This window comes from Vidua macroura, chromosome 4, assembly GCF_024509145.1.
Source record: "Vidua macroura isolate BioBank_ID:100142 chromosome 4, ASM2450914v1, whole genome shotgun sequence".
NCBI classification, from domain to species: domain Eukaryota; kingdom Metazoa; phylum Chordata; class Aves; order Passeriformes; family Viduidae; genus Vidua; species Vidua macroura.
In genome coordinates, this window is record NC_071574.1 from 910892 (window position 1) to 936604 (window position 25713).

Genomic DNA, 25713 nt, shown 5'->3' on the forward strand with positions numbered 1-25713 from the left:
TTCTCCCCTGTGCTCCTTTCACTTAGACGAGATGTGCTGCAGCTGCCAAAATGATGAAGGGAAAAAGATCCTAATGGGCAAGATGCCCAGAGCTCGTGAATGACAAAGAACTACATTGGCTTTTGAAGTAGTTAGAGAATGATAGAAGGAGAAAGATCTTCCTACTGAGGGAGTTTAAAACAGAAAAAAAACCCTGTTCATCATCATTAGTAACTACTCTCACAGCAGTTTTTGGGGGGCAGGAGAGGGGAGGGAAGCAGAGGGCCCCAGCAGAGGCTGAATGAAGGGTAAGAACTATCAGCTCCTGGACTACTGAAAGATTTGAGGTGAAGCAAGCATGAATTGCTTCCCTTTCTTAGGCCATTCCACCACTGCTCCAGCTGTTCCTTGTTTTCTCTTCTGTCCTGTCTGTAACCACAATGTGATAATACAAAGAGCACTTTGTGCACAAGTATGGTACAGCCCTTATTTCTTCAGATTTTGTGGTATTTATGTTTTGAAAATCAGTCACACGTTGCTTCCATGTATTTTCTTTTATTCCGACAGCTCCTGATTAAAGACAATTCCAACTTCTCCAGGTTGCTCCACAAGGTGTTCTCCCTCATGATCTCACATGGAATCTGCTGTGGAGTAACAGTGTAAATATGGCACCTCATTTAAGAAGAGTCTCCAGCCTGTTTATTCTTCATCTTTTTCTCCTCAATTTTTAAACAAAGCGCTCACTAGAACATCAAACCATTTGACAAATGACCAGATACTAAAAAATGCCAAGTCTTGATCCAGTTATAATCACTATAATCCCACAGAAATATTCCCAAAGCTTTTATAACAATGCCTGAGTTCAAGGTGGAAAGACTTAAACAAAATCCTCTGTCTTCAGATGCTAAAACCTACACTATTTGATAAACAGGGATTTAGTTCCAATTAAACAGATGATTAAAGAAGAAAAAGCTCAGGGAATAATCAGCACTAATTATATGACTGCTGCTAGTGTAATTAATCAGTTTTGCGACCTGCAAAATTGAGATAAGGAGCTACAAGATATAGAGATGAAAACTTGCTGTGTGGAAACAGGATCATCATTACCCAAAATAACACATTAACACTAATTGCTCCTGGGGATGGGTTGTGTTTGGCCCCCTTTCTCCTGCCTGCTCTGCTCTCCCACGCTCCCTGGCCTGTGGAGCTGAGGGCACTTCAAATACCTGCAGTGACCTAAAGGGACAAAGAACATTAACCTAATACTGGCATTCACAGCCCTGTCTGTGCCTCAGAGAGCTCCTGTCACAGCCTGTTGTTGTTTATGAAGCTATTTTTCAAGAGCATATAAAGTTCTCTCACGCCACGCGCTGGTAAATGATAAAAATAATTTTACAGTGACATGAAAGCTATAAATCACAAAGACAGAAATTCGTGGATGCACCTTTATCTAAAGTGCTGCCCTTGAGCCCTCCCAGTGAGCATTTCATATAATAATACAGCACATGATCTCCAATAATCTCTGATTTTACATGTTAGCTGTAAAGGGATGGAATAATGGATCAGTAAATACTGTTCATCTCAGTTGTGTTTCACCATCAGTTTTAAGTTGTCCTGGCCCCGTGGATTTAGAAAGTATCCTTAGCACTACTTCAAAGTAGTTTTGGTGATTTAATTTCATATTTATGCCTTTACTCAGCTGCAAGAGATGTTTCCAATAAATAAAGAGAGCAGCTATGAATCTTCCATCCCAGCTGTAAATTCTTGCAGCAGATACATTTTCAGTGATGCCAAGGCTGGTGCTCGTGGGCTCCTTCTCAATAAATACATCAATGTCCCTCTGAAGCCCCTGGTAGAAATATGGCTTCCATTTTTTTCTTAAAAACATGGATCAGTCATTGTTGCCCTTGCTGATTCTTTTCTGTCAAACACTTCAAATGTGCAGCAGTGTCTGTAAAAAGTTTGAGAAGCACTTTGGGTACGTGCCTTATGATCCTATGGTGTGACATTTACCTTGGGTGCAGCTCTTGCTGTCTTTGAGCTGCACAAGGAGCTGGCTCCCACTTGGAGATCAGTGTGAGTGCTGGCAATCCAACAAGTTCAGCAGATTCCATCGAGCAGCGGAAGGGCTTTTCCTGCCTGCAGAGCACCCTGAGACCAGGATCTAAGAGCCCCCTGTGCCCTCGGGCTCTAGGTTACATATTCTGTGTCCAGGGAAGAAAGCACAGAGTGTCCTACCAGTAGACACAGAGCAGAGGACGTTTTCACAATTAAATCAGCTTTCCAATTTGGCAACATTTAGAATTTTCAATTAAGTGAATAAATTGGAATTAAATAATTGCCAATCTACTTCAGTCAAATTTACAAAGTAAAATTTCCTGGCTTACTGCACTGGCTACAAATGTTTGGGCAGTTTCTTCTTTTTTTTTGTTAGGCAAGTCACCCTTACAAAAAAAAGCAAAAGCAATTCCAGACCAAGGAGATTACTGGAAAGCCAGTAAGAATTAAACACTTCATTGTTTAACACAGTATTTGGGTCTTGCTCCCTTAGCAATGCAGGAGAGCCAACATTTCTTCTGATGTCCAAGTCTCTCATCAGAGCTATATCAGCCCTAGCAGCTGGATTAAAATGTAACTCCTTTGAAACTCCAGAAGTTTGTGACTCACTGGAAGGAAATTTAAAGAATAGATGGCTGGGAGGAGTGAGCTTCCCCTCCTGTAAAGTTTGCTACTTGAGCTTTGCCAGTGCCACATTCACATCCACCTGAAATGTAACATGAGCAAGTGGCTTTGATCCTTTCTCCCTAATGATCTGCTCAGTCAGAACCCTGTCATGAAAATGTAACACTACCATCTTGTTAATGCTCACCCTCTGGAAGAGCTGTTCTTGGAATGGAAGTATCAAAGATCCTCCCTAATCTACTTTATGGGAAAGTCTCTATTTTATGGCCATATGCAGTAAAAAGTACCAAACCCCACAGTATTTCAAGTGCCAGCCAAGTATAACCCCTCAGTGACTGCTTGGACATCCTCAAAGATCACAAAACCTGACAAAAACTGTTTGCAAAGCATTGCAATCAATATTGCCTTTTCCTCAAGAAAAAACCCAGACTGATTTTTTAATGGAACTCATTAAAAAGCCAACCCCAACACCATGAGCACGAACCAAGAGCCAAGTGTAACCACAAGGTGCCCAAAAAAGGCTTGTGTGCACTCCAGTGAAGCACCTTCAGGAGGAGACGCCCTCCCTGAGGCAAGAACCACATCCCAGGGAGCCTGAGGGAACCCCTGCCTGCCTGGCACGGAGAAACAGCTCTGGGAAGAGACCCACGTGCCCACCTGTACCAGGATCTGGAGAGCTGATGGCCTCACATACTGCTGGCAGGGCTGCAGCACACGTCAGTCCAAGGGAGCAGGGCCTGGCTCCAGAATTCAGCAGGAGAGGCCAGGAGCTTGCCTCTGCAGGAGGGCTGTTACCCCATCACACCCTGCAAAACCACCATTTATTCCCAAGGCACAGGCTCCAGACACCTTCAAGGATCTCCACTTAGCAACAGGAAAGCAATGGTGACTTCTCTTGGGCAATGCTGCACAGCAGCTCAGTCACTCACCTTCCCTGTGGGAAGGAGAGAGCCCCTTCTGTGTCCTTGCCCCACAGCAACACGAGTGTTCCAGGCACCCTCCTCACTCCTCCTGAAACAAAATGGCGGTGTCACTCACGGCCTGACACAAAGGAGCAGAGTGACCGCAGAGCCTGACACAAAATGGTGGAGTAATCCCATGGCCTCACACAAAATGGTGGTGTAATCTCATGCCTTGATACAAAATGGTGGAATGCCCCCCCCCAATGCCCTGGCACAAAATGGCAGAGTGACCCCACAGCCTGACACAAAATGGCAGAGTGACTGCACAGCCTGGCACAAAATGGCGGAGTGCCCCACAGCCTGGCACAAAATGGCGGAGTGACTGCACAGACTCGCACAAAATGGCGGAGTGACCCACAGCCTGACACAAAATGGCGGAGTGACCCCACAGACTAACACAAAATGTCGGAGCGCCCCACAGCCTGACACAAAATGGCAGAGTGACTGCACAGCCTGACACAAAATGGCAAAGTGACTGCACAGCCTGACACAAAATGGCGGAGTGCCCCACAGCCTGACACAAAATGGCAGAGTGCCCCACAGACTGACACAAAATGTCGGAGCGCCCCACAGCCTGACACAAAATGGCAGAGTGTCACACAGCCTGCCACACAATGGCGGAGTGCCCCACAGCCTGACACAAAATGGCAGAGTGCCCCACAGCCTGACACAAAATGGCAGAGTGTCACACAGCCTGACACAAAATGGCAGAGTGTCCCACAGCCTGACACAAAATGGCGGAGTGACCCCACAGCCTGGCACAAAATGGCGGAGTGACCCCACAGCCTGGCACAAAATGGCGCTGTGACCCCACAGCCTGACACAAAATGGCGGCATTACCTGACTCACAGTGGGGGAGAGACCCATGGCCGCTCCAAAGCGGGGCCCATTTTGGCCACTGGGTAAAGGAAGGCAGGGGTTTCTGCCAGGAGCTGCCCTCGTGCCTCCCGCCGCTCCCTGGCAGCTGCTCCGGGCCGATGGCGCCGGTGTCCGGGGAGCAGGGACACCGATGAGCAGCCCCAGCTGCGGCAGCTGCAGCGTTCCCCAGGCAGCAGCTGCCCTAAACACCGGCTGGGAACGCACGGCCAGGGAGGCCAGGGCACGGTGGAAACGCACACAGCTGTGTCTTCTCCTGAGCAAGGGAGAAACCAAACACTGGCAACCAAACCTGGAAATCGGGTAAATGTTCAGCTTTCTCTGCACTTTTGATTCCAATAATACAAAAAATGGAAGATAATGTTCTTTTTCGGTCCATGGCCTATGTGGTTATTTCAGACAGGTGCTTCTTCTCACACAAAGCCTCAAGTCACTCCCCAGCCCATTTCCAAGGACTGATGCCCAGGCTCCAGGACAGCAGGACTACAAGTCAGCCTGAGAGCCCGCTGGATTTGGAAATAAAGCTAATTTGGGGTGGGGAGCTAAGGGAAGGGAGCACGTGAACATCTGCCTGCAGATGTTCTTAGTGCCTGATGCAGATGTGCCAGAGGCTCGTGACTTGTTCTACCTAACACCCAGAACGTACCCAATAACAAACAGGCACCTCCCACCAAAACCTCATTTCTCACCAGACACAATCTGCCTGCATCTTAGGAGCTGTTCAGTGATAACACACACACAGAGAAAAACCTTAATTAAAAGAAAGATGCTGCGAAGAACCTAACTACTGCTTTACTAAAACTGCAAGAAATGAAAATAGAGATGCCAGTTGATGTGGTGCTTGTTGACTTAAAATCTGTCCTCAGTTAGACCTGGAAGGAGCACAGCTGCTCTAGGGAAGCAATGAGGCCAGACTTTGGATCACATAAATTTAAATTTTTTTTCCTCTTAGCAACTTAATGCTCATGAAATTATATAACAAATCTGTAAACCAATTACCAAATGTCAGAAGGTGCCCTGGTTAAAACACACACATCCCCTGGAACGTGCCATAATTAGCCACGTGTTATTTATAGCTCCTCAAGGCACAATAATGAAGAAAGCGGTAATGAAATCTGAAAGCCTGAATATCTCCCGTATGTCAGAAAGCGAATCCCACGAGACCCATCTGCAGCCCAAACTGGGGGAAAGAAAACATCCTTTCTAAAGCAAACAAAACCCCTACAAACAACCTCCCCCCGCCCTCTGCAGTTCTGTTTCATGTTTGTTTCATTTTTTAAATTAAGCTGCAAATTAAAACCTTACCATACTACTTCCATTCATTTAATCATAATGATACCTGGAAATTCTTTATTTTTATTCTCCAGCACCACAAGGTGCATCCCAAATGCTTCAAAGAGACAGAGTCCTCTTTATTCCCCCTGTTTCTGTCCATGGAAGGCTGAACTCACGTGCACACCAACTCCTGCCCAGGTACCATGGTGAGATTGAGTTTCAACTCAAAACTCTGATTGCTCCACATCCAAAACCTGCATATTTACACCTACCCTTGTGTATTTCTTCACTGGCTCAGTTTTCAACATCCACATACCAGTGTCTGTAAGGCCTTTGCTCGGTGGTCTCTGCCTCTCTAAAGTGTCAGAAATGACTTTTTACTGAATTTTCTTGTCCCACATTTTCTCTGTGCATTATTGATCAGAACTGTTACTCTGCTTCCCATGTGTGTTTTCCCTCCTTAAAAATAATGTATTAAAGTTATTTTTTTCATCTTTACTTGTGGTCATCTGTACGTCCTATCCTATGCAGAAAAACCTCTTTGAACAAAGCTGTGCCAATTACTGCACTGAAATATTTGACACTCAGCCAATTTGGTGCAGCCAAGCTGTAGCGCTGTAAGACACAATGAATTCATCACGTTGGAACGTGAGTTCCAAGCAGCACAGAACAAGGATAAATGAAGGACACTGCCTTTTCTTCTGGCACGTGGAGCAGTTATGGGGAACGAGTGGGGCTTTTTCATGACAGATGCAAACACCACAGGACTGCCAAAAACATTTGAAGGTCCATCAGAGTATCTGCATGGCTCCATGTCCATACTGATACAATAATCACTACCACTGCCTTTCCACCCCCAGCTCAGTAGATTCCTGGGCTTTCCACCAGAGCATGCATCCATCCATCCACCCATCTTCCAATAACAAAACTATTGGCTTTTTCCCTAATTTTTTCATCTGCCTCTCTGGCCCCCTGCATTTGTTGCCCATCTTCTCATATTGTTAAAAACTTCTGGGCAGTCAAAAAATTCTTGGAAGCATCTGAAGAGGCAAAAAAAATCAGAGCAGAACAGGAGTTGCACCTTTCTGTTACTTGTGCAGACCTGACTCTCAGCCAGGGGGTGAGCAGATGGGCCTGGCTTGTCAGAACACGCTCTGAATTTAAACAAAATTACCCTGGCTCTTGCTGGCTGCTGCAGCAGCACAGGGACCTCTGGAGCCATCCCCACCTCTGCCCCGTGCTCAAAGGTGAACTGTGGTAAGGTTTCATTTGCTTGATTTAAAACTTGGGTCTATGTAAGATATGTGGATCCTAAAAACAAGTCTAAAAACAAATATATTAATTTTTTTTCTCATCTTCCCTAACCCTCCTTTTCTGCAATCCTATTTTTATTATTTGGACTTTGAAGAGCTCAGAGATACAGATTTAAAAAATATTTCTAATGAACACAACCCTCTGACCTTTGCTTTTGAAGACAAACGTGTAGCTGTAAATGATAAAAAACCACAAAGCACCCCTCCAAAAGAAATACTTTGTCTCAGCTGGTTTCAGCCTCAGGTACAGGCAGGAGATTTCCACGGGAAGAAGTCTCCAGAATACAGTTCCTGTGGAGGTGCAAGAGTTGAACACAAAACCTTTGGGGTTTGATTTTAGAGATCTGTGGATATTTCAGGCCGAAGGCAGACTTCATCCACCACTCCACTTTGGCCTGAGTAGCCTTGGGAGGGCTTTGGGCCCGTGCCTTTTGTCCCCTAAGGATGGGAAGTGTCTCACAAACGCAGCTGCTGCAGGATCCCAGGCTCCCTACAGGGGAGTCTTCCCAGGAAATCCCTTCCTGCCATCCCACACGCAGCCCATATCCTGCTGGCTCACTGTGCCACTGGCATCCTTCAGCATGGGATGCTGGCAGAGACAGGAAGCCTCTCTTTTGGTGGAGAGGTCACAGCTCAAGTGTCTTGACTTCAAGTTTCAAATGACCATTGTAAACCCATACTTTCCCTACTTTGGTCATTCCAGTCTTTTCAGACTGAATGGAGACACCGGGTGCTGAAGATTGCCTTTGTTAGCAGAAGCAGACTCTATAAACTTTTGTGCTGTCAATTTTTTTTCAGTTCTATTGGCTTCCTTAATGCCATTCAGCTATTTCCTTTCTTTATGGGCACCTTACTGTGCTTGATTCTGTTTCACTTTGAACCTCCACTGATGCTGAGGATTTCACACATTTGTTATCACACTGTGCAAAATGCTGCTGGAATCTTTGTGCAGACTCTCTGGTGACAGGAGAAGGTTATTATTACCATGCCCCTTGTATTGTGTCTCCAGAACTCTATGCCCGTGCTTTGTAGCCACCCATTTTGCACTGGAACCTGAAGAAATGATGTTGCTGTACTCACTAGAACAGCACTTCCTCCAAGAGGTGTCTTTCTACTTGTCCCTTTTTAGAGCTGGTGCATGCACAATGCAGTGCTTTCAGGAGGGTTTGCAGTGATTTGCTCCAATTTCTGTGCCTCACACTGGCACAGAGGTGAAACCATCCAGCTGAAGGGAAAAGGCTCTGCTAGGTTGGAATGCAGAGAGCAAAGAATTTCATTCGCCGAGGGCAGTGACCAAAGGGCTGCATGCACACTCTGTTCCAGTCACCCATTTCTCTGTTCCTGCCACTCTCAAGGCCCTTCGACCCACATGGAGCTGCTGTGAGCCCAAGCCTCCACCTAGAGAGGCTGAGAAGAGAGAGTGAGCTCGCTTTCCTCCCCTCTGAAGAGTTTCCATACTTCCATCAATTCCATCTGCTGTCTCTCTGCTATCCCACCTTCTCAACCGTCTGTGCCAAGGATCAGCAGCTGCCCAAATTCAGTGGCCACTGACTGCTATTACTCAGAAACAGCTCTGGGTAAGCAGCAGGTTCACCCAGGGTACTCCAGGCAGCCATGCCCCACTGGCACACAAAGAGCAGCTGCGTATTAGGACATACTTGTGACATCCATATACTGCCCATGCTCACTTGGGAGAAGCTGGGGAGACTGGTGCCTTGGGAACAGGGTTAAATGGAAATAATTACACAAACCAGAAAAATTTTAAAAAGCCATCTAGTGAGTCTATGGCTTACTGTGCCCTATATTCCTAAAAATTCACTTTGCAGTCAGAAGGACACAAGGGGTTTGAATCATTTTCTGCCTTTACACTTCCCCTGCCACCAGAAGTAACAGGGGGATGTTCTTCAACACACCAATCTGCTCTTTTCTCTCACAGTTTGTGTACACTCCGAGTGCAATGGTGACATCAGATTTTTCACCAGGGAAATGAAAAAACCCAACAAAACCAACAGGCCACATTGCTGAAAAGCCAAGAAGCTGAGCTGGCCAGGTCTCTGAAATATGGTACGAGCGAAAAGAGAAATGCAGTCAAAATCCCCATCCAGCACAAAGTGGGAAGTGATGGAAGGAGGGCTTTCCCACTGAGACTGTCTCCAGTTACCATCCTTCTGAGCATGGCATTATCCATTTTGCACTGAGGAGGCTCTCAGGCCAAAATTTAAAAGGTGACTGACAAACACAGGAGGCCAAAATGAAGCAAAAGAATCACAAAGAGAGCCTATGGAAGAAGCCTTCTGTAAAGCATGAGGGACCCCTGAGCCACATGAGGTTATTTTTCTCTTTTTCCTCTGAAATTCTCTTGTGGTAGACAATATTTCCTCTCCCCCTTCTTCTGAACCTCTACAACGTGCAAGCTCCGTGTTTGGATGCAGGCAGGCTGACAAGTGTAACTGTGCATTAGACCTGCTGAAGGGGGGAGGCACATTTTCAGTGAGTAAAAGCCACACTTCCATAAATGACACACAAAACCTACATTCCCAAATCTCACAGCTCGCGAAACACGTCCCTGGATCAGTCCCTTCACCAGCCCTGCCCACTCCTGAGCAGGGCTGCTTGGAAGTAGAGCTCTGGGAGCACAGCTGGGACACAAATGACACTGCTGCCATGTTCTCACAAAGGCCCGGGGATGCAGTCTCGTGTATTTGTCACATTCTGCACAAGCCTGGGCAAAAACCTCGAGTCCCTTACCTTCACTCTTCCAGATGCTGTTAGTGCCTCCTTCCACCTGCAGCCTGCAGGAACAGCCAAATCTCTTTGGGAGAACAATCCCAACTGCACAGGCACCTCCTGCCTCTTCATTCTGTGTCTCCTTCCTTCCTGCAGTGAGACACCTGTAAGGGACACAAGCAGCAATTACCTCTTCTGCAGGAAAAGCCCATCCTGCCCCTCCTCACGTATGGGACGCTCTCATGGTTTCACTACTGGTACTATTTCCATTAAAGATTACCAGTGTTTCCAGTAAAGACGGGCTGGAGACAAGCCAGGCTCTAATTATTAATTATATTTGGACCTGCATGCCCAGATGGGTAGGAAAAAATGTTCACTCGAGAGGAATTTTTCCTTAACTCCGGCAGACCCTGGATTTTTCCACGTAATGTTTTCTTTTTCAGCTGCAGTCACCAGAAATAACAGTAATGACTTTCAGTGCAGGGCAAGAATAATTAGAGGCAGAGCAATTGTCCAGCTCACGTGCTTATGCTAAGAAAAGACTGAGAAAAATCTTGCAAAGCTTGATAACCTGAGGGGGGGAAAAAAGCAAACAAGCACAGGGGTGAGGTCTAAATCAAATATGAAGCAATCTACATTTTCCATTAAAGCCATCGTGGAACTGGGCATTTTGCAAAGGCCTTCACTGAAAACCATGGCAAAGTTAATGGGCTTGACTCAAATGATCCTCAGCACTCCAATAAGGAACAAGGAGCAAGGGAGGCCCACGGAAGCAGAACTTGAAAAGATACATTAGTGCAAAACCATACAACAAAAAAGAAACCATTTCAATTGCTCTAGGAAAGGAGTATCAACTGCCTTGTTCTCAAAACTAAAGGGAAATTCAACAGTGCAGAATCTCATTAGAATTTCAGCACTGTATTTTCTTTATAAACGGCATAGCAGTAAGATTTACCAATATTGTCTCGATATACTGAAAGCTTTATTATGCATTCTTTGACAAGTGGCACTTTTCTAATTCTTTTACTAAAAAACAGTAGAGATGTGTATTGAATTGAAACCTAATTAGCACATTCACATCTGTCAAAAATTCAATAACTTCTGTACTCATATTTTTGGGTACTTTTGTGGTCAGTTTAATTAAATTTGTTGATGAAATAAAGGAGGATATAAAACATTTAATAGTTTAGGCTAGGTTTTCAAAGGCAATTAGTATTTAGAGCCCATTAAACTAAGGAGGTAATCAGACCAGTAATTTCTAGGGCTTTTTTAATGTTACCCTTGAAATTTTAGTATAATCAGGAAAGAACAAGGAGCAGTCATGATCCAGAAGAGTTCCCTGGGATCCAGGGACAAAAGATATTGCTGAGGTGCTGAGAAAGAGGAGTTCAGAGCTGCAGAGGCTGCTGACAGCCTCTTACAGTGGGTGCTCTGTTCAGAAGCTGTGATGTCAAGAGGAAGCAAAGTGGGTCATAAATGCTACTGGTAGCTGAAAATTAGGAGATGAAAACCACTTGAGAACATTGAAGTGTGGCAGGTCTGATGACAGCAATCAAAATGCTATCCTACTTCACTACAGTTTACCTTGAACAGCAAGGTAAAGGGAAAAAAGCCCAAAAACGCCATATGATCCTAAACTGTGCAGTGTGCATGAATGTCACAGCCCTGACAGGGACTGCGCAGGCAGCTGACCCAAAGGTAACGTGGTATTTATCTTGTTCTGTGCTGTCAGCCAAAGCCACTCCTGCTGCTTCACCAGGCCTTCCACTCCTACCCTGGTCTGGACCCTTGGTATCGAGGACTGACTGTTTCCCACGAAATACCTGCAAAGCCAGTTCCAGCCTCACCATCGCCCTGAGGTGCCTGCGTGCGTGCCCTGGCCTGGCATGCCTGGGAACACGGCTGGTGGAACAGCAAAGGGACATTTGTCCCAAGGCCTCCGTTCGGTCTCATGACCACGAGCAAGCAGTGGGTGCTCAGAGCACCTGGGCACGTCCTCCTGTGGGAAAACCTTCTCCTGCCTGAAGACACCACATCTCCAGGGATCACTGCACAAACCTCTGCACCTGCCCCACAAAGTGCAAACCAGACCCTAAATACACAGTGACACTAACAACAAAAGCTCCCATCCAACCAGCCCCACTGGGTCTCCTGGAGCAGCAGAGGACAGGGGAACAAACAACAGGTGGCAAATGCTGGGTCATGCCCACCTTAAGCCAAAGTGACTTTGTGCTGCTGCCAGACACGAGTCCTCTCTTCCTTCTGCCAGCTGACTCAGCAAGCTCATCCCAGTTCATCTGGGAGCTGTGCTGTGCTGATCAACTGTGGAGGGCTTCAACAATACATCAAGTGGGATGTTTTGAAGGCACCAGAAAAGAAACAAACAAACCCACAAAGAAAATAAACAAACAAACCTGAGTACCAACAGCAGTACCCAGTGCAGATTAAAAATACAAATAAATGAAATAACTTCATGTGGATTCAATCCTAATCCTCAGGGATGAGTTGAGCACCAATGTGCACATGCCTTGTTTATTATCCGGTGAGATATTATTTCCTGAGAATTGAAATAAAGCCTTACAGCAAATAATTAAGACCAGATTTAGCGATATGGAGTGTTCATTGCCAGCCTTTTTAAAACTGATCTACCTGCCCCTGTTGCTGAGGAGGTTTGTCCAATACACAGGTTCCACAGCTCTTTCTTCACCAGAGGAAGCCACTGCTGTTCCACCCCAGCTTTTTATGACACTCTTCCATTTCTTTAAGCAGTGTAACATAAAGCCTATTTTCAAAAGTGAAAGAAATAATGGGATTGAGATAAACTCTGTGCAAAGGGAGGTACTGGGCAGTGCTTCTGAGTGCCAGAGTCTGGGGGAATCCACGGGAGACGTTTCCATTCACATACCAGAAAGCACAGAGTAGTGCATTAGCAGTGCTGTAATCGGCTCCCCCACAATAACCATCACTGCTGTCCTCTGTGTTCTCCTCTGCTCACACTGCCTCCCTTCCCTTCCTCGCTGGAAATGTTCCATCACACAGCTCCCTTAGGAGCACACCAAGCAGTGATGTTTTCCATTTTATACTTTAGGAATTTCTGCAGGTTTGACAGTTTTAAAACAGACATTAAGGTGCCCTTACTTGTGTTTTTTCTTCAGCTGTGAAAAAGTATTTAAATCTCCCAATGTGCACCATCTGACCCACTGAGCTCAGCCATTCAGTGGCATAAGCCCTTAAATATAAAGTCAACAGATATTTTAGATGAGGTGTCAACAGCTGTCATAAATACCGAGGAATTTTACTTTTAAAGAACCGTAATTCCTTCTTTACTCCAGAGGATCTCTTGAACCTTTTTCACAGCTTTATATGGCCCTTTAAGCTACATCAGCAGGATGTTGTAGATAGAGGAATTAAGATACAAGCAAATGTACGTAAAAACATGGTGTAAGAACATTTCAAAAAATACACTTTTCAGAAAATCAATACATTTTCACTGAGGTACATCACCCAGCATCATCATCAAATGTATTGTAGTAAACGAGCTGTAGCAAAAGGAATCAAACCCAACCACCACCAAGGGAAAGCAATTCTATTCATGATGAACCCACAGGGCTGTTTCAAACAGCACAGCTTTTCACAAACAGCTTCCACACTCCTTGGAGTCCCATTTGGATCTCAGCTCTGTCACTCCGCACTTCCATCTCTGTATACTCAAAATAATAAGAAGGAAATTCTAATTCCTGGGGGGAAAAGGGATTTTTGTTTTACCCAGGCTGTGAGTAGCATTATCCCAACCTGAGGTGAAAATACCAATGAATCAACATTTCCCTAACTCACTTCATTCTAATCCTGGTATTACACTGACCCCTGAGGAAGGGAACCTTCTTTCACTGCCTTCAGCAGCAGCAGAAAGGGAGCACCTGTTGGTGTCTCTCATGAAGTGAGAGACTTCCTGCAGGTTTTCAAGCACAGAACTGAGGTCTCCCTTTGAGAGCAGGTATTACAGATGAGTATTTCTTTCTGAGGCACACAGCATTTTACAGTGGAACCCAATGAAGTAGCTCTAAGGTGTTTCCTGCAATATATTTCAATAAAAGAAAATACAAGCCACTAAAGTGTCTCACGTAAGCATTGAGGATGTAAGGAATTACTTAAACAATGAATGCGTGGAGCTATTAACCTTCCTGGAGAATTAGAATGTGCCCCTATGTGACAAACCAAAAGCAGCAAGTCATTTCCAGTCTGCAGGACTGATTTTATACATGTGACAGAAATATAATTGCAGAAACATCAAACTGTGTTGTAGCTACAAAAACTACACCAGACTTCTAGACCATGAGCACACTTTTGCAACAGCTTTTATTTGGCCCATTTGTTACCTCCTGGCAGTGGTTCAGAGCCAGGAAGGTTATAATGTGGTAGTTACCCTCAAGTAAAGGCACAGTCTAGTGAAATTTGCCACTTTTTAGTTTTATTTCATTGCAATATTCTGCTGTCCTAGAAATATCAAGAGGATCAGCGTGACTAAATACAATTTTGCTCATGCACAGCTTACTTCATAAAAGCAGTAGCAACCAAAGAGCCCTGATACCAGACTCAAGTGGGTACAGGTTATCTCTGTGTGTCAGGTATTTAACAGGGAAAGTTATAATAGGAAAGGCTTAGAAAATTTAAAATACTTTCTCTCTGAAACAGGTCACAGCAATGTTCTCTGTTTAAAGCAGCTGCAACACTGATACTGTGAGATTAAATAAAACACAAAAGAGATAAAAGAATTACCATATATTTTAAAAACACACAAAACCAAAACGCAAAGTGCAGAAATGAGACGAATGAGAGGCATTTTTTCCACTCACTGAAGTGCCCTACTACTTAAGGAAGCTCTTCCTGGTGTCCTTTTGCATGTCCCTGGTTTCGTGTGTCCCCATCACTTCACCTTCCATTGGCATCATCATTATCTTACTAGCACCAAGATGTCACTGTCAATTAGCAACTGAGACCTTTGGGAACTCTGAAAGCAGTCACTTGGCCATCAGGTAATATCAAAACACCATTGCCATAATATTTATCAGTTTGGTTTTTGGTTGGTTCTTTGTTTTTCTTTTTTTAGTTTTTACCAATCTATTCAGCTTCTGAGACACGTTCATTTTCCTGCTGATGGTATCACACAGTGCCTGTGCACTCTCTACGCAATTAATACCATTTTGTATCTGCATGGAGAGGCCCAAGAGCTCCTATCATGTTTAATGATAATTAAACACCACGGTAAGGAGATGTGCAGCTGCTCAGGGCTGAATGCAAACAACAGTTCACTGGCAGCCTCCAGGAGATGAAACACAACAAGCTGAATTTTAAAGTAAACTGAGATGTAGTTTGCCTCTTGATGGAAGATCTTTCCGAATGACCAATTTGAGTATTTTTCAATCCCTTGTACTGAACACAAGACAGATGTACCTGGGCAACCTCTGGAGTTCAAGAAGTACCTCTGTGTCCCTAATGCCCGTGAAAGCTCTGTAGGGATGGAGACAAACTGTCATTTGGAACCAGCCCCGAGGTGTGTCCTGCCTCTCAGAGCACTGACAGCAGCAGCTTTAGACCTAATCCATAACTGACTACACCAAAGGCACATTGCTTGAGCCATGTGACAACAGCACCCATCAAGCTACTGATGCACATCAGCACCCACGGACACAGGACAGAGCTGTGACCTTGTGTGAGGCCTGGGAAACTTTCCCCTGGGGAAAGGAGTGCAGGGGCTGGACCTTCAGTATGACACAGGCAGAGCCTCTCACACCACCTGATTTCTCATGGATTCTACTGCCAGGTCTCATCCACACCTGATCTCAGAGATTACACAGCTCGCTCCCAACAAGCAGACTGCACCAGGAGACGATCAGGACTGGGACATCAGGATACAGCTCAAAGTTCTGTGTTTCTGTCCAGAGAGGCCAAGCTTTAGGGCTGTGAATGTGCATCCAAGAAGCACAATGTGCAAAGCGAGGCAGCTGCTATAGTAAAGGTTTCAAACATTTCTATTTGTGTTAGCACAGCCTTATATCCATTTTTATTAATTCTGGATTTAACAAATCTGCCTAGCTCAAGCGGAAACATTTTGAACTAAATCTACCTCTGAGCCCCTTCCTCTCTCTATCAGATGGAAAGAGGAACAACCACAATTACAAATACAAAGTTGCAATAATATCAACACCAATCTGTTGGTGAGATTTTAGTGTTGGCCTGAACATCAGGACATGGGGTGTGACTGCAACAGCTCGGGGATAGCCACAGTGAACAGCAGAGTAAAGGGTGACTTAAACTTCTCCACTAAAAATTTGTCTGGCACCAGAGTGAACAAGGGCTGGTGAAACAAATACTTAACTCAGCATGTGAGGAAAATCCACGTCCTGTAGTGAACAGGACTGGGTTCTGCCTAGGAGTCAGCAAAGAATAAAAGGCACCCCAGAATGGGAGCCAGGCATTAGGCCTGAGAAGAGAAATTTTTCATGACAAAGGAAAAATAAGGATGGAAAGTAAGTACAGAAAGACAACCTTTTCTTAGCATAGAACATTTCAGTATTAATGTATATTTTCTAAGCACACAGCAGCATTTGTTTCTAAACTTTCACTGTAACTAACAGTTGTCCACAGTTAGCTACACCTATAAACAAATCCCGTGAGGAGGAAACAGTGTAAGAAGACAGCTAACTTAACGTTTGCCCCTGAAATCACACACCTTCAGTTGGAAGGGAAGATTTCAGCACACCCACATACTGCTAACAGCAAGCCCTTTTTCTGCCTGGTAACACATCCCCAAAGCCGACCCCTCTGCCTTGGAGGGCAGGAATGGGAGCAGGAAGCTACCTGGCAGTCACACGCTGTGATCACCTGGCATGCAGCAGCTCTTTTCACACCCTGTAAATGAGGGCTCCTGGCTGTGTGACACAAAGCTTCCCCCAGCCCTCTTCTACACTGAGCACTAAGTGCATTGTAATTCCAGCATTCCTCTTCCCTGGGAACAGAATGTCATTCCTTGTACATGTCAGGGGTTTGGGCCAACACATACTTGGAGCTTTAGCCTGCAGTAACAGGTAGTACACAAGCCCAGCTCTTGGCCAAATCTTCCACACTGAGCAAATCTGACAGGGGAATCACTGGTGCAGAATGAATGCAAATCAGGATGCCAGTTTATTTTCCAGTCAGTTCTGCACATAACTAGAATCTAATCCAGTTATGGTAAACAGTGAAAATCTTCATGTAAGGGTGAAACATATGGAATTTGCCATTGTGATTTCTTAAACTAAACAGGAATCCAGCAAACGCATCTCGCTTCATTATTCTCTGCAGCAGAAAATTCAGTTGCCAAGAGAAAATTAAAAATAATAATACCAGGAACACACATTCCTCCAGTGCATTCTGCATCTTAAAAAATAAGGTCCCTGGATGCTCTAGAAGCCAATACATTATTACACAGGCAAAGTATCTCAGCACAAAGCAAATTATCTGCTCTCACACAGAGAAATGAAACGGTGCCACTTCAAATCTGAGCGCAGCACTGCCCTGCATGCCCTGCACTGCTAAGGAGGTTTTAGCAGCACTCATTGATGACTCTGCACAAGTCACGTCTGCTGCCAGAGCTGGCACTTCACATCAAGGCCCAGTGGGGAAAGGCACAGGAACGCCTGGAGCGCCTGGGTGGCGGAAGCAGCAGAGGCAGAACGCCGGGCGCTCTGCCGTGCTGCCCCCAGCCCCCTCTGCCCGGGCTGCTCCAAGCCAAGTCGGTGGGAGCCACACGGTGCCGGGCCACAGCTGCGCTGGGCTCTGAGGCTGCTTCCAAGGGCACGGTGCCCAGAGCTCCCTTCTCCTCCTTACGCGCCCTCGCACACCGGCACCGCCTGTGCCTTCACATGGAAACAGCACGTGCACTAAACGGAAACTTGGGAAGGTTTCACCAGACCATGGCTGGTTTTCTGCACTATTTACTCCAACCGGTTTGAAACCAAAATATTATGCAGCTAAGTAAGACCAAACCCAGAAGATTGCTCTCAAAGTACTCCACAGAAACTGCACAGAGTGTTCTATGCTGACATAAGTTAGGAGCCATTTGGTTCCAGAAAAAAAGCCAAGGCTGTTTAACCACAAGACACAAATTTAAATTCCTCTCAAAGGTCGGTTGTTTTGGTTTTGTTTTTTAAATTTCACAGCACTTTTTCAGCAACTCAGTGTTTTGTTTTGTTAGAGAAAATGAGATGATGCCTAGAAATACAAAGGGATTCCAAAAGCATAGCGAGGACAATAAAGTGTAGCTCCTGGGCCTCTTCTTGCAGAACAGAAACTTGTTTTTCTATTGTAACCCTGTTACACAGAAAACAAAAACAGATTTGTGAAACCCTCGCTAATGTGTGCACCTACCGAGACACTGCCTTTGTCTGATGTATTTTTCTGTATTGCCCTCATTTCACACTTCCTCGGTTCTTTGCCCAAAACCTGCAGAAGCCAAAACACAGATTCTCAACAGTTCCACCTGTGCCCGCTCAGGCTCCTCCTGTCATTATCTGATTTAGGATCCTACACTGTACACTGTTATACAAAGCAAATTATGAACATCTGAGTTCAAACTTAAGAAACTGAGAAATGACTCTGACCTTGACAATGGACATGTAGAACAAATGACAACACTCACCTTCTGTGGCTGTGGGTTCAGCAGCAGCAGGATACACATTCACGAGAAGTGCCCCCCCTGCCCCAGCACAATATTTGTGGCCATCGCCTTGTGGACTGCAGGTGAGCGTCCTTGTTCATGCAGCAACCCTCACTGGCTTCCAACAGCCATAAACTGAAAGGTTACAGGGCTTAAAGCATTTCCCAGTTACGACAGGTCTGTCAGGCAGCACCAGCTGGGCAATAACTCTTAGCCATAAATGCTCCTGAGAGCGGGAAGTTCACGGCCAAAGCCACAAGCACGTGACATCAACTGATGTCCAAAATGCAATCTGGGCACGGTGCTCCCTCTAACACCCAGCAGTATCTGACACTGCAAGGTGCTCACTAGCAGCCTCCAGGTTAAATAACACCTGTGAGGTCAGCTGGGATGGCTCCCAAAGGCTCCCTCCAGTCAAGCAGAGATTTGTGGCCTCCTCTGAGCCTCCAGCACTCCCTGATTCCATCCCCGTTCCATGGAACACTCTCAATATCACTTTAGACTTGATACTGAAATCACTTAGCAGCAATAAAAAAGAAAAGTGCCATAGAATTGAATCCCATTTTGCTCAGCACACATCTCTAAACTATTACCAGTGTGAAATGAAATCTAATGTCTCCCTTAGCAATCCCATCTTCTCTGTCCTTTTGTTTTTCTAGGAGCGGTATGATACACTAAATCCATTTGGACACACAAGAGCACATGGCTCAGAGCACAGGTTTCAAGAAGAGTTTTCCAGATGTCCGTAGCCAGTGCTGCAGGTTGCTTTTCAGCCATCACTCTCTCACATAAAAGTCCATTAATGAAAGCAGAAGGAGACAGTGCAAACACCTCAGTGTGCTGCTTTGGGCTGGGGCAGCTCGCCCGTCTTCCCCACCAGCTGCTATAGGGCTGTGTTTTGGATTTGTGCTGGAAACAGTGCTGAGAATTTGGGGATGTTTTCATTGTTGCTGGGCAGTGCTCACACAGAGCCATGGCCTTGTCTGCTCTCCTGTAACTCAGCTCCTTTTTCTTAGGGTGATTCTCGTGCTGGTACAAACCAGAAAATGGGATTGAATCGCTGCAGTTTCATCTGATGCCCCCTTCAGGGACGGGAACTCTGCAGTGGCACAGACACTGCACAGAAAATGGGACCTGCTGGGATCCAAATGCCCTGACTTTCACGGGAAGAGCAGGGCAGCTGCTGTGGGCCAGTGCTACCAGAGGATGCCAAATGCTCCCTGAGACTCAGCCTTCCTTTCCTGCCGTTGGTGATGCCACCTCTTTCTCCCAGACCACACCTCCTCTTCTCCAGCACTGGAAGTTTTGCTGGAACAGTGCATACATGGCAGGTGACTGATGTGCAGAGCCAACTAAGTGATGGATGTGCAGGGCAAGTGAGGACACAGCGTGCCCCAAGGAGGAGTTCTAGGGGAGGATTTCTGCTCTGTCAGTTACTGAGAACAGATGTAGCTTACAGAGCTTGGGCGGAAAGCTCATCTGATTGCTCTTGGCCAAGCTTAGATGATGGCCAGTCAACAAAATGCAATGCCCAAGAGACTGTGAAACTAAACCCTCCGGAAACATGTCCAAAGAATAAACCAAGTGTAAGGCAACACTGCACTAAAAAATCAGCTGAGACCCTCAACAGTAACAGAATCAGATTTGCGAATAACGAGGCTGTTTGAACCGTCTGAGTGGCTTGTCAAAGCTGTTCTATCACAATAATACACATAATTACTTGCACTAGACAAAGTACAGTCAGCTGCTAGTTTTTCTCAAGTTTCATAAAGGCCATTACTTCCTGCAGTCTCTCTAGGTAGCTGCCTGGTCCAGTGTCTTGTTGGATTGCATTTTTAACTCCTCACTGTTATTTCTGGAGTTCCAAAAATGTCACAAAGACAGGATCTGGCATCGGGAGCCTTTTACGCAGCTCATCAGAATTACAGACTGACTGGTTACAAACTAAAAACTCCTGAACAAAAATAAAACACTGTTGGAAGGGAAACTTGCTAAATATCTGCACTGCTGATCTTGCTCAGTCAGTAAGAATGGTGTATGAAACATGGAAGTATAAAAATGTAGCAAAATAAAAGCTAAAGGCAAATGCGACTTAAAATATACCCCTGTTCTACAGACAACAACAGGGAATATATTATTGATTACAAGGCAGTTAACTATTTCATGTAAGGATATGTACACAGGTTTTCTCCGCCTGACTTTCAGACAGAGCATGTCAATCAGTGCTGGACCAGAACACGAAGCTTTTGCTGGCATTAAACAGCATCTCATGGTCTTATTTGGCAACAATAACATTATCACAATCTGTGCTCTCATTCATGTTCAAAGTTCAGCAGGATCCTGCAGGAAATTGTACTTCCACCATTTTGTTTTCCATCTGTAACAAACTGCTGCTTGAACGAAGGCACTGAACCCCGCTGCCCAAAACCACTTTGGATGAGGAAATGGATAACTGCAAAACTGTGTACTGAGTTTCTTCCACTTTTACAATCAACTGGCAAAAGGCATGAGTCAAGCAAAGAGAATTCCCACCCTAATGCAGGAAATGGAACAGACTGGCCAGTTTGGCACTGAACATCCAGAAGCACAAGCGGTCGGGGTGAAGCTCTGCCCACAAGGGGAACTCCCAGCTCCAGACCTGAGAAAGCAACAGCCCACACCACACTCACACCCTGCAGAGGCTCCATCTCGGGCAGGGGAGCTCCCTCTGCCCATTTCTCACCCTGGACTTCACCTTTCATTCTCCGTATCCCAGGTGACAAGAGGGCTTTTCTTTTTCCTGAGATGGATTTCCTTTTTCCATTATTTTCTTTAAACAAACAACAAAATCAAGAAAATGAAAATCAATACCAAAAAGAGAAAGAGAGTTCTTGTTTTCTAGCCCAAACACAGACTGGAGGATGCAGAGTAAACATCTGCTCCTAATTTTCCCTGATTAGACTTGAGATACTAGTATTAATAACCACTGCAATTTGCACTTAGTTCCCTGGAAGGAAATTTCGCACAAAGTCATTCATCTTTCTCTAGTTTTTCTGCTTCCATAGGCACTGAAAACAGCAAAAGAAGGACTCCTGGGGTGAGGAACAGATGGGTGGAAGGACAGGTAGAGGGTGCCTTTCTGCAGTGCAGGTGTGCAGTTCTCTTCTGCACAGGTTCTCTCCCTTTCCTGGGCCACATTTCCAGGAGACAGATGTTCCAGCTTCATGTATGGATTTCTGCACATGTATAATCTGGGTGAAAATCTCTTGTCACCATTTATATATTAATAATATCCCTACTGCAAACAAAGGTGAGAAGCTCTTAGATGGAAAAATATTGTTCCTCTTGGGTACAAAAAGCTAGCCCAGCACTAAAAGTCCTGGTTTTTGATGCGTCCCCCACTCAAGGCTGTGTTTGTGTCTCTCAGTTAAGGTGTATGCCAGACAACCATTCCATGTCATCTACATGCTGTGTATGTTATAACAGCATCCTCATGTCAAAATTAAATTTATTCTGTGAGACACTGCCTCTTAAAGTGCCTTTTACACAAAAAGGTGAAGGGAGACTATTAGCATGGCTGTTAGGCCATAATAAAGGATGTTCATGACTTGTCTCTTAATTATGCTTTTTCACTCTCATCCTGTGGCAGTACAATTCCCTTTTCAACCACAAACCATGCTCATGACATACATATAATGCAGTAAAACTGATGCACATAAGAGGAATGGATCACATTAATCTGTGCAATTGAAACAGAGGACAATGCAATTGCAGAGAATTTGTAATTCAGGGAGCCTCAGAAGATTTTGAAAGATCCTGTTGCTGCAGATAACTCTGGCTGTTTGGTTTATAATTTACAGCAGACACATTTTCTATAAAATTTGCAAACATTAGATAAATATAGTTGTTGGGTTCGATTTTTCCCCTAAGTAACTCCTTAACCTTATCATTAGAAAGTCTGTTCTCTCACCAGTTTTTACCATATCATATTGACATACAGCTGTTGAAATGGGGACAAAAATCAAGATCTTGTTTGTGTTGGCCGTGTTTTGTACTTCCATGACAAGCATTCATCTGCTTAGGTAAGACAGAACCGGTGACTGAATTCAGTAACATTAATGATTTTTCTTACAAAAGAAATCAGTCTTCCAGACCAGAGAATACTCTGTTAAAGCTGGAAACGTTGGGGGAAAATGAGAATGACAATGCATTCCCTGCTGTTGGAATTTGCCTTGTCCCACACTTATAATTGCAATGCAGTATTTTGTTCCGTACACAAATGTTGACAACTTTGTTTTTCTCTAATCTGAATAATTTCACATCGATCTGAAGCAGTAATATCCTCATGGGAATTGGCTTAAAGCAATGAAGAGAGCTTTTACCAAATGTTCTCCAAGAAAAGCTGATGTTTTGAATAGAACTGGGAGACAGGCACAGCACTGAACCAGATATTCCAGGTTCCACGTGGTGCAGTCCACAGAGACAAACCAGATGTTTAGCACTACTGCTGATACCCTTGTGTCCATGGGGAATTTTGCCATTTATTTGGAAAACATTTTATTAAAAAAGTCAAAAACCCCAGCACATCAGCAGCATGTGGTTTGTTATAGCAAATATACAATCCAAAGTGCTGGAGAATATCAGATTTCTCTTTTAAAAAGAAGGGCTTAAAAAGCATTCAAAGAGTTCAGCTTCAAAAAGCATAGTCTTTGTTATCTAAAATAGACTGGGCCGCTGCAGCCCAGCTATTTCTGAATAAAAGCAGGTCATTATTAAAAAGAGGAGATTTGTAACAGCAGCCACATTGCAAAAGAGACTGTCAGATACAAGCAGCCATGGGAATAATGTGTGGGGTCTTGCATGATCAAGAATAGCTCCCACAGGATAAGATGAGGAATACGGGGTTGGACTTTTTATGCTTTTATGCTTTTTGTTCTGTGCGAAAACAATAGCTCTGAATTTTGAAAGAATAAACTTATTTTCAGGAGGCTAAAGATACCTACAGTTTTAAAAAGTCACTGGAACTGGGTGTTCTTGAGTCTTCAGCCATCTTTTAAACAGACCAAAGCAAATCCCTGGCACTGCAAATGGGTCTCCAGTGCCACCAGAAGATAAGGATAAAAGCAGTGGCTCTGGCACTGGCTGGCCACCACGCAGCAGTGACACTGGCTCCAGTGCCACCAGCCAAAGCCAAGTTCTGTACTCACCTCCCACCTGCTGCCTTTCTCTCCTTGGTCTGCAAGCTCACTACTGTTTGCTATAATCCCTTAGCCCAGCCCACTCCATGGAGCACCAGGCTGGGAGGGAAGCTCAGAGAATTACCCCTGTGGAAGAGAGGAGGAGCAAGGACTTTGCTGCTGTTCATTGTTGTGCTGTTCTGAGTACAAACTTACCTACCCTGGGTACCTGTGGTGCCTCTCAGCCCCCTGGCAGCCTTAACAGCTCTGGGTGTTGTGGCTGGCACACGTCTCTGCACGGGCTGGACACCACACCACTGCTTTAACCATGATACGCTGGAAAACGGAGCAGGGATCTCCAATGGCCTTTAGCTGTTAACCTCAGGAAGCAGCTTTAAAAATATTACTATTGTAGCTGTTAATAGTTTCCAAAAGGATGGCTCCCAGGGCTGCAAGAGCTCATTGACTTCACACAGGCACATCCTTCTCCGAGGTTAAATGGGAATGGTTTGTGACCACACAGCTGAGAGCGGAATTACCTAATGAAGTGCACTTGCCTGAGCACAGCCAGCTCACACGGAGCTTTCTTGCAAAGGTAAAAAGGTGCTCTTAATGTGAAAACCTGCTTTTGCTCCCAGCTTGGGAATGTTGATAGGAAATTGTGCTTCTAGGCTCTGGGACACGTGTATGCATAAATGCACAGAGCTCTGCTAGCATTTGCATCGTTGTGGTCTCAAAGGGGAAGAGGTCTGAAAAACAAACCTGGTTTTACAAAGGGACAGAAATGAAATTATCCAAGTTTGAGCACATTAGTAACAGTGGCAGCCAAACGGACTTACCAAGTTAAATCCACTCTGTTGAGAGGCTCCCCATGAAACAAGGCACAAAAGCCAAAAGGAGCCATCTCCAAGGCAATACTGCAGAGCTGGGCACTGAACCTCTCCACCCTAGTGATGAGAAGAGAGGGCATTAGGAACAGCATTTCAGGGGGGAACTGGAGGGAAAAGGTGATGATGAAGCCATGGACAGCGTAATGTCTGTGGTAGCTAACGTGATGATAAATTAATTTATTCTCACGCCATAATTTCACATCATATGAAGACATTAAATAAGAAATCCTGTGAAAATCTCAAATGAAATTCCAGGTGTGACTCTTTTGACTTAGCCAGCAATTTTTCAAACCAGCTCTAAGAGCAAGGCAGACAATATTTTTATACTTTCATTAGATCTATGGAGTATCTTTTTGTGCATAGTGCAAGCTCCCTTTACTCTCTTCCCTTCTCTTCTTCTCACAGGTGATACTTCACTGGAATATCAGTCATGGACAGAAGTTAATTTCCTTCCTAAGAACCACTGTTGGCTCAGTGTGCTCACCTCTTACACAAAAGAGCTCTCAAGTGTATACAAGAGAAAACTGAAGAGAGACAACCTCAACCGCCCTGGAGAAGAAGATTCATGGTCTGCAACAGATATTTCACATGATGATCAATTGCACATTATGAGAAGAAAGAATAAAAAAAGGCAAATATTTCTGTGCTTCTCACCCTCTGGGAGCCTGACTCCCAGTCTGACTGACAGATGCCCAAAAATGCATCTCAAGAGCTTAGTGAACCCCTAAGACCTGCTCTCCTGCCTTCCTGCATAACACGAGCCATGGAATTTCACCCAGGCATTGCTGTCTCCATACAGAACGTGGTCTGACTACCAAAATCCAACATTTCTGACTGGATAACTGCCAACCCCCACCTTGACAGTGTAATCAGAGTGGATTGCCTACCAACATCCAGAATATTAACTAGGAAAGATCCTGCTAAGCAATGCTTACCATTTTACATTTGTATTTCTGGAGTTTTTGCATCTCTTCTTGAGCTCTTGAGAACACAACGCTTAAGATACAAGCATTATCTTCTGCATCTTTTCCCACTATTCAACAAGAAAAAAACTGTATTAGCAACACTCTAATGAACTGGTACAACACAGAAAATTCATACAAGATTGTCTATGCTCAAAACATGAGGCAGTGAAATACAAAGACAAAAGAGACATCA

General features: G+C 44.8%; 1 long non-coding RNA gene across 11 annotated transcripts in view; it reads right to left on the bottom strand.

Moving 5' to 3' along the window:
• The window catches only part of LOC128806069 (uncharacterized), a 71488-nt gene that overhangs the window by 25317 nt on the left and 20458 nt on the right, over positions 1 to 25713 (bottom strand). For 10 of the 11 annotated variants that reach the window (XR_008436703.1, XR_008436695.1, XR_008436705.1 and 7 more), the window contains 3 exons: positions 25491 to 25588; positions 24505 to 24612; positions 9836 to 9978 (listed from right to left, as the gene is read on the bottom strand). This is a non-coding gene — a long non-coding RNA (uncharacterized LOC128806069). The remainder of the gene's footprint in view (positions 1 to 9835; positions 9979 to 24504; positions 24613 to 25490; positions 25589 to 25713) is intronic. The other variant, XR_008436702.1, reaches the window with a different exon arrangement.